Below are 14,393 nucleotides of genomic sequence, written 5' to 3' on the forward strand. Positions count from 1 at the left end.
AAGTAAAACAGTGAAGCCCTGGCAGATGGTGCTCAGTGTTTGGCTCCTGCTGAGCTCAGCAGGGCCTACAGCTTAGAGGGTTCAGACCATCAAAAGGACTTCTGCTATTGGGGGAATCGCAATGTCGACAATCCGTCTGCCACATATCATTTTCTTAGCTTTTCTTCATTTGTATTAAATACAACTTACGATCTGTTTCTGTAGCCTGCACACAGGACTGCCCTGCAAAGAGTTTACTACTGCTGCAAGATGGAATGGATAGAGCTGGAGATGTTACACAGGTAAGCAAGCTAAGAAAAGGCTAGGCTTAGATCCAGAGATTAGCAGCACCCTGCTGACAAAAACATTTCCAATGAAAACAATTAGTTAATTGTTGATGAGCCCGACCCCTCATGTGAATAACTCTGATCTATTCCATGCATTGAGTATAACAAAGAAACTGTCATCAAAAGTTCAATTATATTCATTATGTAAAGATTGTTATAATGTCATCATGTTATAATTTTTCTGTCTTGATTGAGAGATGGTATAAACAAGAGTTATATCAGAAATCAGGCAATGGGATAATATAATTTTCAACTGCTAAGTGTTGGTGTTGGTGAAGAGAGAGTTCAAGTTTCTGTTTCCTCACAGCGTAGAGCTGTGATAATTTATCTATGTGAAAGTAATAAAGAAATTAATATTGAAGCCAACTTTGTCATTGCACATTTTAATAAGTCATAGTAGCTCGTTTCTTCTTATAAGTAGGTGAATCAATCAAATCATAGCCAACATTCAATAAAAAGTGCAAAGTGTGCTATTCAAGTACACTCCAAAGTATAAAACAATTCAATAAAATTTTGTGGAAATAACATGAAAAGATCACAACCTAACTTTGGAATGATTCAAAAAAATCACATTATGCAATTCACCATTTTTTTTACATTAAGGGTAAACTGCATTACCAAAAAAGCATTTCTGAAATGCTTTCATTGCTTATATGCTCTTGATATTTATGAATACAAAATTAAAGTTTCTTCTGGAAGATTTTCGCTATGCAGCAAATTTGTAAATGTGTAAAAGGTTTATAATTTCATTGCACTCCCAGAGGACTTCTTCACCTGAGTAGTTTGGCCATATCCCAAACAGAGATCAAAAGGTACAGTGTATTTATTCCTGTGAGTGAATGGGCTTATAAATGTAACAATCATTACGTGTTTTAAAATGTAGCATCATTTATGTGAAAATAAATTGTCCTTCTTCTAACTTAACATATGAGAGCTCATTTGCTTCAGAACAAACTTTACTGCAATAATGCTGACCAGAAATAAGGATGCGATAAGGTTTAGAATGTTCAGTTTAAACTAATATATTTTGCTTAACCTGAAGCTGAATTCCACAAGTATAATGCTTTATTTATGTAAGGGCAAGTGGCAGATACTGCAAAAGGCTATGCATGCTACTTTGCATATAGTGTATGGAGGGATAATATGGTGGAAATAAATTTAAAAAGTTGTTCAAATATTGGTACCAAGAAACAATTCTATATGGGAATAAGTGAAATTGTTTAAAGCATGGCATGTTTTACAGCTGGTAGCTATAATCATAGACTGAAATAATGTTGGTCAGAGCGACGCCTGATTTTAAGTACTGTTCAGAAATGATTGCCTGTTAAAAAGAATTAAAACTGATGAAGGAAATTTCTCTTCAGTCCACTGCACCTTTTGCAGTCCTTAAGAAATGTCAATTAGCTGCAGCTGGACACTAAACACCACACAGGAGTCTTGCTGTCTCCTTTATTTTTCATCCAAACAGCATAATAAGATTTACACAATCCATTTTTATAAAACAAATGTGTTAATCTTTCAATTTGTTGCAGCATCTGAAAGTCCAAGGGTCGTGACCTTATTTTAAAGGAACAGCTCCCAAGGGTCTAAGGGTTCACCAGAAAGACCCTGCAACAATGAGACACGTGCTGGTTAACTGTCATCAGGAAAGCAGTTACGGTTGACCAGTGGGGGTCTGTTATCCTGGAGAGGCTTTGTGAAGAAAAGACACGTGCCAGCTGTCAGTGAGAATCTATTGTGGTAGGTTAGCATGAGCCAGCAGTCCACAGGACCTGGGTTACATTGTGAGGCTTAATAAGGAGAGTAATTACTTCTCCATAATAAATCCCCATAATCCAGATATGTACGTAAATGGATGGCAGAGCATGTCAAACCATGTACAGATGACATTTACCATGCTGTTAAAACATTAGCTTCATGTTTTGCTCCAGCTGTGAAAAATGTCTATAAAGGGTGGAAAATTACGTCTTGTATTAGCATTCCTTATTTGTTTACCTTGTGAAAGCGGAAGGAAAATGATTGAATGGAGGAGATGAACATTCCTGCAAGTGATTTCTTTGATGTTCGATGTGGTTTAAATTAAGTATTTGACATCATTGTTTCTTTTATAACAAGAGGGTGGATCTGCTCATTTTGTTTCAAACCCAGGAAAAGAGTTACGTAGAAAATAGTCAGCAATAATGAAGGTTGGCACAGATCTATCATTTATACAATATTTGTACAAAATAAGCAAGTAAATAAGAAACCTTAGATGCTGAAATTCTGGGAAGTCAGCTGAATCAGCAAGAATGTGGTGGAGCAGGGCTTCTACTGACTATCATCCATTCGCAAATGCAGCATCTAAATCATAAGAATGCAATTACTATGCATTGTAGAATGCAGCCTGAACTCGTAAGAATATGTCAAAGGTGCCAGTGCCTTAACCCAATTAAGTTCTTAGATTAACCGCTGCATTTACTTGAAGTGGCATATGGTCTAGAAAACAGGATCTAGTAAATTAACAATATATGTTTAGTTTATAGTGGAAAAGAGTTACTTGTCTGTGTTTGCTTTGGAAATATTAGTTAAAGAAATTTTTAAAAAATATGTATTTCTACATCACTTTATTAAATGCTTCAGAAATGTTCTTAAGAACTTCCTGAATTCCTTTTAAATACAGGCCTTGTTGGTATGCAGATAAACATCACTGACATTGTGAACACAAGTTTCTGAAAACAGCTATGGAATGAACAATGAGGTAATCTGTTTTTGGTGAGTTTGATCCGGGAGGAGAATTTTGAATATAATGCACTGGAGTCTTCAGGACACATTTGAATCTCTATGCTTTGTATCTAGATCTGATGTGCAACTGTCCCCCAGTCCCACATGGTTCTAACAGCATAGTTAGTGTCACAACCTTTTGGTTACAGAGCAATGTTGGAACTAGCTGTAATGTGTTAACTCAGTTGCTATGGTGGAGCAGTGTCTATTGCCAATCTACCACTGCAAGAATGTTATTGGTAGCAGGGCAAACATTGGGTAGCTTTCCCAATGTTGACCATATTGAGTGTTTTTTAGTGACCAAGTAATGGTATTTTACCAGTGGAAGGAAGTGTCCACATCCAGTGCCAATTGGAGCCCTACTTCTGGTAATATCCCCTCCATTTGTTACCCCTTCCACCTCACTGAACCTAGGCCTCTCCAGGACCTGCCAGCCTGGCCGTGGTGATTGTCTGGGCTTATTTGTGTGCTTGGCAACATGGTTCCTGTATGACGGGACTGTCTATAATCCCATTAGTGTCCACTCCTCCCATTTGCCATCACTGGGACTCCAGCCATTTGATGGCTAGCAGATTTTGGAAGCTGGGTCCTCCTCCTAGATGGGCCTGAGCCAATCAATGGCTCAATGGCTAGTAAATAACTACAGGCTATTCAGCTAAACGGAGACAGACTTAACCCTAATTCCCTACCATGAAAGAAGGTACATGTTCTTAGAAGAAATTTTAACAATACGCAAATGTGCCAATGATTGAAAGGATGTTAATAAAATGTAACAAACTTGAATGTGTTGATTGCTTCCAGAATGTAATTTAATGACATAATTTTGATTCTTGCAATAAGGAAAAGAATGTGTTGTGATGTCTAACCAATGGATAGCTGCAGACTAGATAATCTCTGCAGGCAACTGTGAAGTATTGTCACAATCTCACAATAGTCTACAGAGACTCTGTAGTCTGTTGTCTCTACTAACAGCTTCTTAACAAGAATAACCTTATTAAACTATTGATTTAATACCACATAGGTAATATTATTCTTTCAAAAGCAAAATGGGAGAGTGTTTATTATCCAGTATAAAAGACCTAATGTATTCACAGAAACATACAGATTTGAGATCTGTAATTTTGTAGATTCCAATTTCAAGATTCGATTTTAATTATGGGGAAAACTAGGCATTTCATCCCTGTGTTTAAATTTGAAGACTTACATCATGTTCCGACAGTAATGCTGTGAATTGACGCAAGATGCTGCACAAGGTAAATCTGAGTAAAATGGGATCAAATAGTTTGTTTCAGATGCATGCAATAGTAATCCATTATATTTCAATGCCATGTCTAAGGTACTTCATTGAAAAGTTTATAACATTTACTTGTTTAGCGTATGTAATTAAAACATAAAAGAAAATGTTCACTGATACTGGTAGACTTTGAAACATATGAAAACATAACCCAGGATGACTGCTGTAAGTTTCTGTACTATACTGAATGCATAGACATGTAATTTTCAGTGGTGCTACCTAACCAACCTAAAACTTATTGTTCAATCATTATTTTTTAAACTAAGTGCACCTATCTTCCCTTCACTATCATGCGGAATAGCCTAAAACATGGAATTCCAAAATCTGCTTGGTAATATTCTACATTGAAGCCTATAAGTTAAATTCCAAGAATTTGGAGTAAACCGTGGGAAGGGATAAGAAATAGTCTGAAAGTAGAAATCAAGATGTGGATGTTAGAAGAGTTATATTATTGATGAGTGAAAATACTCAGTGGATTGGACCAAGATTCAATGATTGTATGATCACTATTCCTAATTTATATTATCCTTGGATTCAGAAACTCCACCATTGCAAACTGATTAAATTCATACAGATACCAACTTAATTGAATCGAATGATTTGTTGTCACTTAACAAATAAATACAGTGATTAGTGTAAGATTTCACCACATTCCAGCACCATTTTGAGATACAGAAGATAATAAGATATTACTAGAATATAACTAAAAACAGGGTTCTCCCTTCCTTCTTGTCCTTCTTTCGACATGGGAATGTTGGGGGCCTTCATAATGGGCATCATGCCCTCCACTGTCCCCTCATGACAGTCTTTTCAGGAGTCCCTCTCCAGGCCTACCACTCCACCACTGCTGCTCCCATCGATCCACCAGGAGTACCGATTCTGGCCAACTGCATTGCCTCAGCTGACCGACGCTGCCTTCTCCACCAACCACAGAGGCTGCCATGCTGTCGCCGACATCTTGAAAGCTGGTGCCACCACTACCTCCTTGAGTCCTGTGCTGGGCCCACCAATGCCGAAATTGCCATGCTCTGGTGCCACCTCTCACCGCTGGGCCCACACTGACTACCTTCACGAGCGCACCGAGGGCTTGCTCTCCTCCGCCCTGGCTCGCTTTCACCGAGGAGCTGACTCTTGCCACCCATGCCGCACATGCCTGGGAGGCCAGGCCCGTTCTTGCCCTGCCGAAGATGCCAAAAGGGCATCCGAAAAGAAAAGAAAGACAGCAAAAGAAAAGAGCAAAAGCAAAATGCAAAAGTAAGAAGAAAAATAACAAAGAAATCAGATGGAAGCGGACGAGCCTTGGACCAGGAGCTCAGACATAGCGCCACTACTCCACCGCCATCTTGGACTTCAGGAAATTCAGGAAAGAAAGAAAAAATTCAACAAGCAACTCAAATTCCAAATGGGCATCCAAGATGGTTGAATAATGGCCAATAAAAATTACCACAGGAAAGTGTTAATTGTTGCATATAACTGGCATGGCTGGCACTTCTTCAGCTACATTCCCCTACATTTTCCTGTTGGCTCTGAGGTCCATGTGCAGCAGTGGTTTCTGGAACTGTAAGTCAATGGATCCACATATCAATTGGCATAAAAAAACTTTGGGTAGCTGTGCAGTTGTGCAACTCACACATGCAACCCCATTCGCTCACCGTAGTCATTGTTTAACTTCCAGGCCATGTCCTTTGGTACATCTCGTCTAGTCACTGTTTCTCTGCCCTTGACCCCAATGCTCATTGCATTGTTACTGACACAGTAGGGGAATATCACATACAGGCAAGCAATCAAACAACTGCAAGATGCGTTTTTAATTATAGCCAGCAAAAGTAAGTGTAAACAAAACAATTGGAGGCTGCAGTTGCCCCCATTATGCAAATCAAATGCTGGCATGATGATGAACACTATTTTACATTCCATGATTGTCTGCTGCACCCAGCTCCCATCAACTGAAACTGGGTGTCTATCAGGTACTATCCGGCTTATAGCACCCGATGTGACTGAGCTCTATCATACACAAAGTGTGTTACCTCTTCCCTGATGTCCTCTCTCTTCTCCTCTGAACACTGCTCCCATTTCTCCAGTTCTTCAGCATCTCACCCATTGCCTCAAAGCCAGCTCCAACTGTGCGGAGCACAGCCCATCAGAATGATGCAGTAGACTCTACCAGACTATATCGGATGGGTGCCCCCAAGACAAGCAGTGAATCTGCATTTTCAGTGGCTCTAGTGTCTGTGACACAATGTCTCTGGTTAAAGCATGAGCAGCAATGTCTCTGCACTCTGCATTTGTCAGGAGTTCGTGCAATTGTTTCATGAGCAATGGTCACAGTGGGTAGCCCTTGTACCCCAGTAACCAGCCTTATAAGGCAGCTGGACCCTTATATGCACTAGGTATATTACAGTGCTCCAAGATCTAGGAGTCATGGCAGATGCCAGGGTAGCAGGTACACATCTCTCGGAAGTGGTGATGATGATCACAGATCTCCTGCACATTAACTGAATCTTGATAAATTGCTTAGTGTTGTGATACGGCCCCCCAGTGCCACGTGCGTGCATTCAATGATACCCTGCACCTGGGAGCCTGCAGCACTGGCCCCGTCATCAGTCACTGACCTAATGTATTTGTAGATGGATGACTGAGAGATCCCACACAGGTCACCTGCTGCTCTCTGGAAGCGGCCAGTCACAAGGTTGTAATGGTAGGGGATTTTAACTTTCAAACATAGACTGCGACTGCTTAGATAGAGAGGAATTTGTTAAGTGTCTTCGTAACAATTTTCTTTATCAATATGTAGAATTAGCGCCAGAGAAGGAGCAAAACCCAACTTTCTTTTGGGATATAAAGCAGGGCAAGTGACTGAGGTGTGAGTGGGGGAGTTCTCTGTATGTAATTCTATTAATTTTAAACTAATTATGGAAAAGGATAGAACTGATCAAAAAGTTAAAGTTCTAAATTGGAGCAAGGCCAATTTTAACGGTATTAGACAGGAGCTTTCAAAAGTTGATTGGGAAGGCTGTTCGCAGGTGAAGGGACAGCTGGCAAGTGGGAGGCTTTCAAAAGTGAGATAAGGAGATTTCAAGGACAGTGTGTTCCTGTTAGTGTGAAGGACAAGGTTGGTAGGAATAGGGAACATTGGATGACTAGAGATATAGATACTCCGGTCAAGAAAAAGGAGGCATGTGTCAGGTATAGACAGTTAAGATTGAATGAATCCCTTAAGGAGTATAGGGGCATACTTAAGAGGGAAATCAGGAGGGCAAAAAGGAGACATGAGATAGCCTCGGCACTTAAGGTTAAGGATCATCAAAAGAGATTCTACAAGTACATTACGGGCAAAAGAGCAACTAGGGAGAGAATAGGGCCACTTAAAGAACAACGAGGCTGTCTACATGTGGAACCACAGGAAATGGTGAGATAATAAAAAATATTCAATATCAGATTGTGGAGAAAGACATGGAAGCAAGGGAACTTGGGGAAATAAATAGTGATGTCTTGAAAAATGTCCACATTACAGAAGAAGAGGTGTTAGAGGTCTTAAAACGTGTAAAGGTAGATAAATCTCCGGGACCAGATCAAGTGTATCCCAGGACATTGTGGGAAGCTAGGGAAGAGAAATGCTGGACTACTTGTATCAAAAAGCCATGGGTCAAGTGCTAGAAGACTGGAGGGTGACTAATGTTGTGCCTTTATTTAAGAAAGCCTGGAAGGAAAAGCCAGGGAAGTGTAGACCGTTGATCCTGACATTAGTGGTGGGTAAGTTGTTGGAAGGGATTTTGAGGGACAGGATTTACCTGCATTTGGAGGTATAGATAGTGTGAATGACACCAAAATTGGTGGTATAGTGGACAGTAAGGAAGGTTATCAAAGAATACAACAGGATTTTAATCAGCTGGACCAATGGGCTGAGGAGTGGCAGATGGAGTTAGATTTAGATAAATATGAGGTGTTGCATTTTGGTAAAACAAACCAGGGCAGAACTTACAGAGTTAATGATAAGGCCTTGAGGAGTGTTGTCAAACAGAGAGACGCAAGGGTTCAGGTACATAGTTCCTTAAAAGTGGTGTCACAGGTGGACAGGGTAATGAAGAAGGTATTGGCATTCTTGACTTTATTGGTCAGAGCATTGAGTATACAAGTTGGGACGTCATGTTGTTGCTGTACAGGACATCGTTGAGGCCACTTTTGGGGTACTGTCTACAGTTCCGGTCACTCTGCTATAAGGAAGGATATTATTAATTTGGTAAGGGTGCAACAAAGATTTACAAGAATGTTGTTGGACTGGAGGGTTTGAGTTATAAGGTGAGGCTGGATAGGATGGGACTTTTCTCCTTGGAGCATAGGACGTTGAAGGGTGACGCTATAGAGATTTATAAAATCATGAGAAGATTTGATTAGGTGAATAGCAAAGGTGTTTTCCTGTAGTAGAGGGGTTCAAAACTAAAGGGCACTGGAGGTGAGATAGGAAAGCTTTAAAAGGGACCTCAGGGGCAACTGTTTCACACAGAGTGTAGTGCATATATGGAATGAGCTGCTAGAAGAAGTGGTAGAGACAGGTACAATTACAGCATTTGAAAGACATTTGGAAGTTACATGGATAGGAAAGGATTAGAGAGATAAAGGCCAAACAAAGGCAAATGGGTCTAGTTAAGTTTGGGAAACCCGGTCAGCATAGATGAGTTAGACCGAAGGCCTTTTTCTGTGCTATATGATTGTTTGACTCTATAAAGGTTCAAAGCAGCCGTCACTTTCACAGCCACCGGAAGAGGTCGGCTCCCCATTTCTACAGCTCGCTGGTCTCACTCCATCATAGTTCCATCACAGTGTCCTCCGACATATGGAGTCTGTGTTGACACTGCACCTCATCCATTCTGGGGTCATGGAATCAGATGAAAAACTCTGGAATTGGGTATTCTTTGTCCTCCGCAGTGGACTACTGCTGCTCCAAGGCTGGCCATTGGCACTGATCTTTCTGTCTTCACCATCTTAGAAAGGCAGCCCTACTGTCCCACCAGCAGCTGGGTGCTGTACTCTCAGTAGAATTGATCTACATTGGGAACACAAGGTTCTTGTATCTCAGAAAAGTCAGTGGTAGCATCCCCCTGCATTTGAGAGCTGCAAATACCCTCCAGTCAGTGATTCGTGCAGCTCTTCAGTAACAAGGGCCATTTCTCCATCATTCATTCAGCATGTACTGCTATTTGGTGAACATTGCATGGTGTCTGAATGACCAAACATTACATCAAATAGGGAATCCATGCTGGTCTCTAATCCCCCTCCCATTGCCAGACCCACTTCAATCCTAAAGCTTCTCATTACATTCAGTAAAGTTCCTTTCCCTTTTTCTTTCTTTTTCTCCCCCTCTTTTCTGCAGTTATTCTTCCCCCTCTCCCCAGTCTTTAACTTCTTAAACTGCCCTACTCAGATGGAATGGAGAATGGAGGCAAGTCTGAGTCCAACCATTCTCAGGAGACAAGTCGGAGACGGAGGCGGGTCCCAGAAGCAAGTCTCAGGCCGGAGTTGGAGCAGGAACGATCGAGCCTAGGCCGACCTGGGAGACAAGTCCTGGCGGCGAGTCGCAGGCTGGAGCCCAGCATGTGGAGGCAGCGAGGCCTTGTGTTCTGAAGCCACCAGGCACGCATTCAGTGAAAAAGAATACAATTTGATTGCTTTTAAAGATGATTTTTATTCTTATTCTGGACTTGGAGTAATTTGTGTACTTTTTAAAACTTTGTACTCCTATGCTAGATTTTATTTACTCTTTCAATTCTGTAATAAACACTTAAAGTGTCTGTACCTAGGTACCCTGTACCTAAGATGGCGCCAAAGAGGTGACATTACAGGCTCTTCACTGCACTCGTTCGAGTGCACGCGACAATAAAGTCCATTCTAAAGCCCATTGTAATAGTTATATGACAGATGATAAAGTGATTGTCTCCACCTCCCACAGCATCCTTGCAAATTTCAAACAGAAAGCGTTTGCAGGAAGCACAGCTCACATTGGACAGTGACAACACTGGACCTCACACCCATCTGATCACCAAGTACCATCCTAGAACTTCATATCCCCTTTTACCTTGTACTATCCTAATAGACCATTTGCACCACCAAAACCACCACTGCCACGGCGATCATGTGGAGGTCCAGCACATTGAACTTTGCCTCTAACTGTCCTCCTGATATTACATCTTCATGAAGCCTCCCCAACTCCCCAGTCCTCTGTGCTCCCCCTATTGGTGGCTGTCAAAAACATTTCTCCCATAGCTGGCTATGCCACTATTCCATATGGGTACCTTGTACCTTGATTTGACCCATCACCATCCTTGTCCCCATCTCAACCCATGCCTCTGCTTTCCCAACCCAGCACCGACTGCCCCATGCTCTCTTATCAATGATTCCACTGTCCTCAAACTTTGCCTCTACAGCATCCTCCTTAACAATCAAGACATGGATCCCAGGACTATATTCACCCCAGAACTCAGTCCAACTTCAACACACACTTCCTAGACATGACCTGATCAGACCTCTGACCACTGTCTTTGCAGCTCCCTGACTGACCACATGCAATTCCCTCACTGCTTGTGATGGTCCTACAATACTGACCAATGTTGGATTCTATTATATCAACAGTTCCTCCTGAGGGAACTTGATTTGATGTGTTATGGACCAGGCCAGATCCCCATCCAAATATTTTAAGAAGGTAGCCTAGACCCTAACATTTTCTTATTTTAAAGACAGATGTGAAGTGGGCTTTCCAGGTGTGACGCAACTGGTCAACCCACTCAGCTTTAAGCAAAAGAAAATTTATTTAAACACTACAGTTGAAACACGAACACAAGAAAGCACAATTTAGAGTAACAACTATTAGAAAACCTAACCAACCCAATATAGGAGCTTAACTAATTAACTGTTCCAATATAGTAACATCCCATAAACACAGCCTTTGGCAAAAATTCAAACACAGATTCTTACAGGCAGGAGGGAACAACATGCAGAGAGAGATTTCAGAGAAAGTCAGAGGAATCCTTTTGTCAATAAACGTGGAGCTGGACAAACACAGCAGGTCAGACAGCATCAGGGAAACAGCAAAGTCAATGTTTCAGGCCAAAATCCTTTGTCACGACTGGGGAGGAGAAGGCGAGCCCAGAAATAAATAGAGGGAGGGGTTTGGGCCTGGGGAAAGGTAGGTGGGATGGTGATAGGTGGATGCAGGTAAGGCGTTATAGTGATTGGTCAGTGGCAAGGGTGAAGTGGATAGGTGAGTAGGAAGATGGACAGCTAGGAAAGGTCAAAGAGGCAGGAGATGGATAAGGCTGGGGGTGGAGGGATTTTGAAGCTGGTGAAGTCAATATTCAGGCTCTTGGGCTGTAAGCTCCCAAGGTGAAATGTCAGGTGTTATTCCTCCTGTTTACATCTGGCCTCACTCTAACAGTGGAGGAGTAGGAGAGGGAATTAAAATGGATGTCAACCGGAAGGTCGGGTTAGTTGGTGCATGCATAGTGAAGATGCTCCACGAGCCGGTGCTCCAGTCTGCTTTTGGTCTCCCCGATATAAAGGAGACCACTTTAGGAACAGCGGATGCAATAAATCAGGTTGGATGAAGTGCAGGTGAATCTCTACCAGATTTGGAATGGTTGTTTGGGGCCTTGGACAGAGGTGAGAGGGGATGTGTGGGAACAGGTGTAGCTCCTCCTGTGGTTGTGGAGAAAGGTACCAGGTGTGGTGGAGAGATTGGTGGGGAGTGTGGAGCTGACAAGGGAGTCAAAGTAAATTACAGCACAGGAACAGGCCCTTCGGCCCTCCAAGCAAATAATTTTTTTTCATTATTGAACCATTTATTTTGCCATGGTGAAAACTATTACATTTCACAATAGAGAGCCTAGATCACAGCTCCTTCTACAATTTAAGCACAAATCACCATTTCCCATTCTTGCTCTCCACCACAGGAAGGATAGGCAATATGCAATTCTGAACAGTATCAAATCAAGCTTGCTCCCTGCAGTCAGTTCAGTCACTCTCTCCCAGGGTGAGCTTGTCAAACAGGTACTATCCCACGCCATTTTCAGGGGCTCCCAATCTCTTCAGGTTGGTGATGTGATCTCCCAGCTTCTTGATCATCTTCACTTGCTCATCCAAGTAGTGCCTCTCCAGGAAGTCACACAGATGAGGGTCTGTGTGGTCAGAGGCGAGTTTGTGCAGATCCAGCAGACTCTGGTTCACATCCTTCTCCATCTGCAGAGCTGTCTGCATTGCCTCCAGACCATTGCCCCACTCATCCTGCTCTGGCTTCTTGATGTCCTGCAGGAGGACTCCGCCTCCATGTTTATTCCGAATGTCATCAGTTTCTCAGCATGTTCCCGTTCCTCATGGGACTGCTCCTTGAAGAACTCAGCAAAGTGACACAGGGCAACATCATCCCGGTCAAAGTAAAAGGATATGGAGAGGTAAACATAGGAGGAATAGAGCTTCAGGTTGATCTGCTTGTTAACAGCATCCTCACAGTCCTTGTGGTAGTTCTGATGCACTTGGGAGGCCATCTTCACTATTCCTGCTCACTACCACCTAGACAACTCTAGAACTAAGCCGAAGTGAAAGATACCTGCAGAAAGTAAACAGGGGTGAGGAAGGAAATATCTTTCTCGTAGTGGGATCTGATTGTAGGTAGCGGAAATATCGGAGGACAATGTGTTAGATTCGGAGGTTGGTGGGATGGCACGTGAGGACTAGGCGGACTCCTTATTGCTTTTGGAGGGAGGGGTTTTGAGGGCAGAAGTGCGGAAAATGGGGGAGATGCGATTGAAGGCATCCTTAATAACAGAGGATGGGATACAATGGTCTCTAAAGTAGGATGATATCTGGAATGTCCTGGAGTGGAACACGCCATCCTGGGAGCAGATGCAGCAGAGGCAGAGGAATTGAGGGGATGGGACAACGTTTTTCTAGGAGGGTGGTTGAGAGGAGGTGTAGTCGAGGTAGTTGTGGGAGTCAGTGAGTACTTTAATGAAGCTTGCAACACTTTTGGTACTATGGCTAGAAACCAAGAAAAAAACAGTCCTAATGAAGGGCATAAACCTGAAATGGTGACTCTCCTGCTCGTCTGATGCTGCCTGACCTGTTGTGTTCCTCCAGCTCCACACTGTATTGACACTGACTCCAGCATCTGCAGTTCTCACTATCTCCAAGAAAAAACCTGAACTGGGAGAACTGGTCACTCCCCTTCCATTGTTAAACTGTTACTCCCTGGTCTCTTTGGGCCTCTACCTTCACATCCTCTCTTCAAAAAAACTAAGGACAGAATAATGTTTTTAAAGTGACAGCACCATCACACTTAAAAACTGAACTATCAATATACAAAGATGGCTTCATTTTAAAACCCTTAGTCTTACTTTATTGGTACACTACAATACATGCACACTGCATTGACTCTAAGCATGCAAATATTCACTACTACATTCTATTTCAGTCCGTTTATTCCTGCCACTGCACGTCTCCGTCTGTCCTCATCCAAGTCGTGACAACGCGCTGCCAATTACATCTTCTCGTCTCGCCATGTGTATAATTTTCAAATTGAATGGCTGCAGTAATAAGTTCCATCTAAAGAATTTGGAATTTTTGAACTTAAATTTCTCCAAAAACTTTAACATGTTATTGTCAGTATATACAATTGTCTCAGGCACATTACTGGTTATATAAATGTTGAAATATTGTAATGCCAACACCAAGCTCAAGATCTCCCTCTCAATCATGGAATATTTCTGTTGATGAATATTCAATTTCCTGGAGAAATATCCAATAGGTCTTTTTATCTTGTTGTTGTCTTCTTGTAAGAGTACAGAACCAACACCCACATCATTCGCATCGATAGCCCCTTGAATGGCTTTGTGTAATTAGGTGTGGTTAACACTGGGGCAGTGGTTAACACAGTTTTCAGGCTGTCAAATGCTGCCTGACTGTTTACCATCCACTGAAATTTTCTGCACTTCTTCAATAAGTCAGTCAATGGAGATAACACACTG

At 42.1% G+C, this 14,393-nt stretch overlaps 1 long non-coding RNA gene and 1 pseudogene across 1 annotated transcript in view; one reads left to right on the forward strand and one right to left on the reverse strand.

Moving 5' to 3' along the window:
* Positions 1 to 3,094, forward strand: part of LOC125484101 — a 41,506-nt gene extending 38,412 nt beyond the window's left edge. The window contains exons 3-4 of the long non-coding RNA XR_007262951.1: positions 205 to 281; positions 2,986 to 3,094. This is a non-coding gene — a long non-coding RNA (uncharacterized LOC125484101). The remainder of the gene's footprint in view (positions 1 to 204; positions 282 to 2,985) is intronic.
* A 9,290-nt stretch (positions 3,095 to 12,384) lies between these two features.
* Positions 12,385 to 12,944, reverse strand: LOC109917236 (annotated as a pseudogene).
* Positions 12,945 to 14,393: the final 1,449 nt, after the last annotated feature.

This window comes from Rhincodon typus, chromosome 9 (genome assembly GCF_021869965.1).
Source record: "Rhincodon typus isolate 14 chromosome 9, sRhiTyp1.1, whole genome shotgun sequence".
NCBI classification, from domain to species: Eukaryota; Metazoa; Chordata; class Chondrichthyes; order Orectolobiformes; family Rhincodontidae; genus Rhincodon; species Rhincodon typus.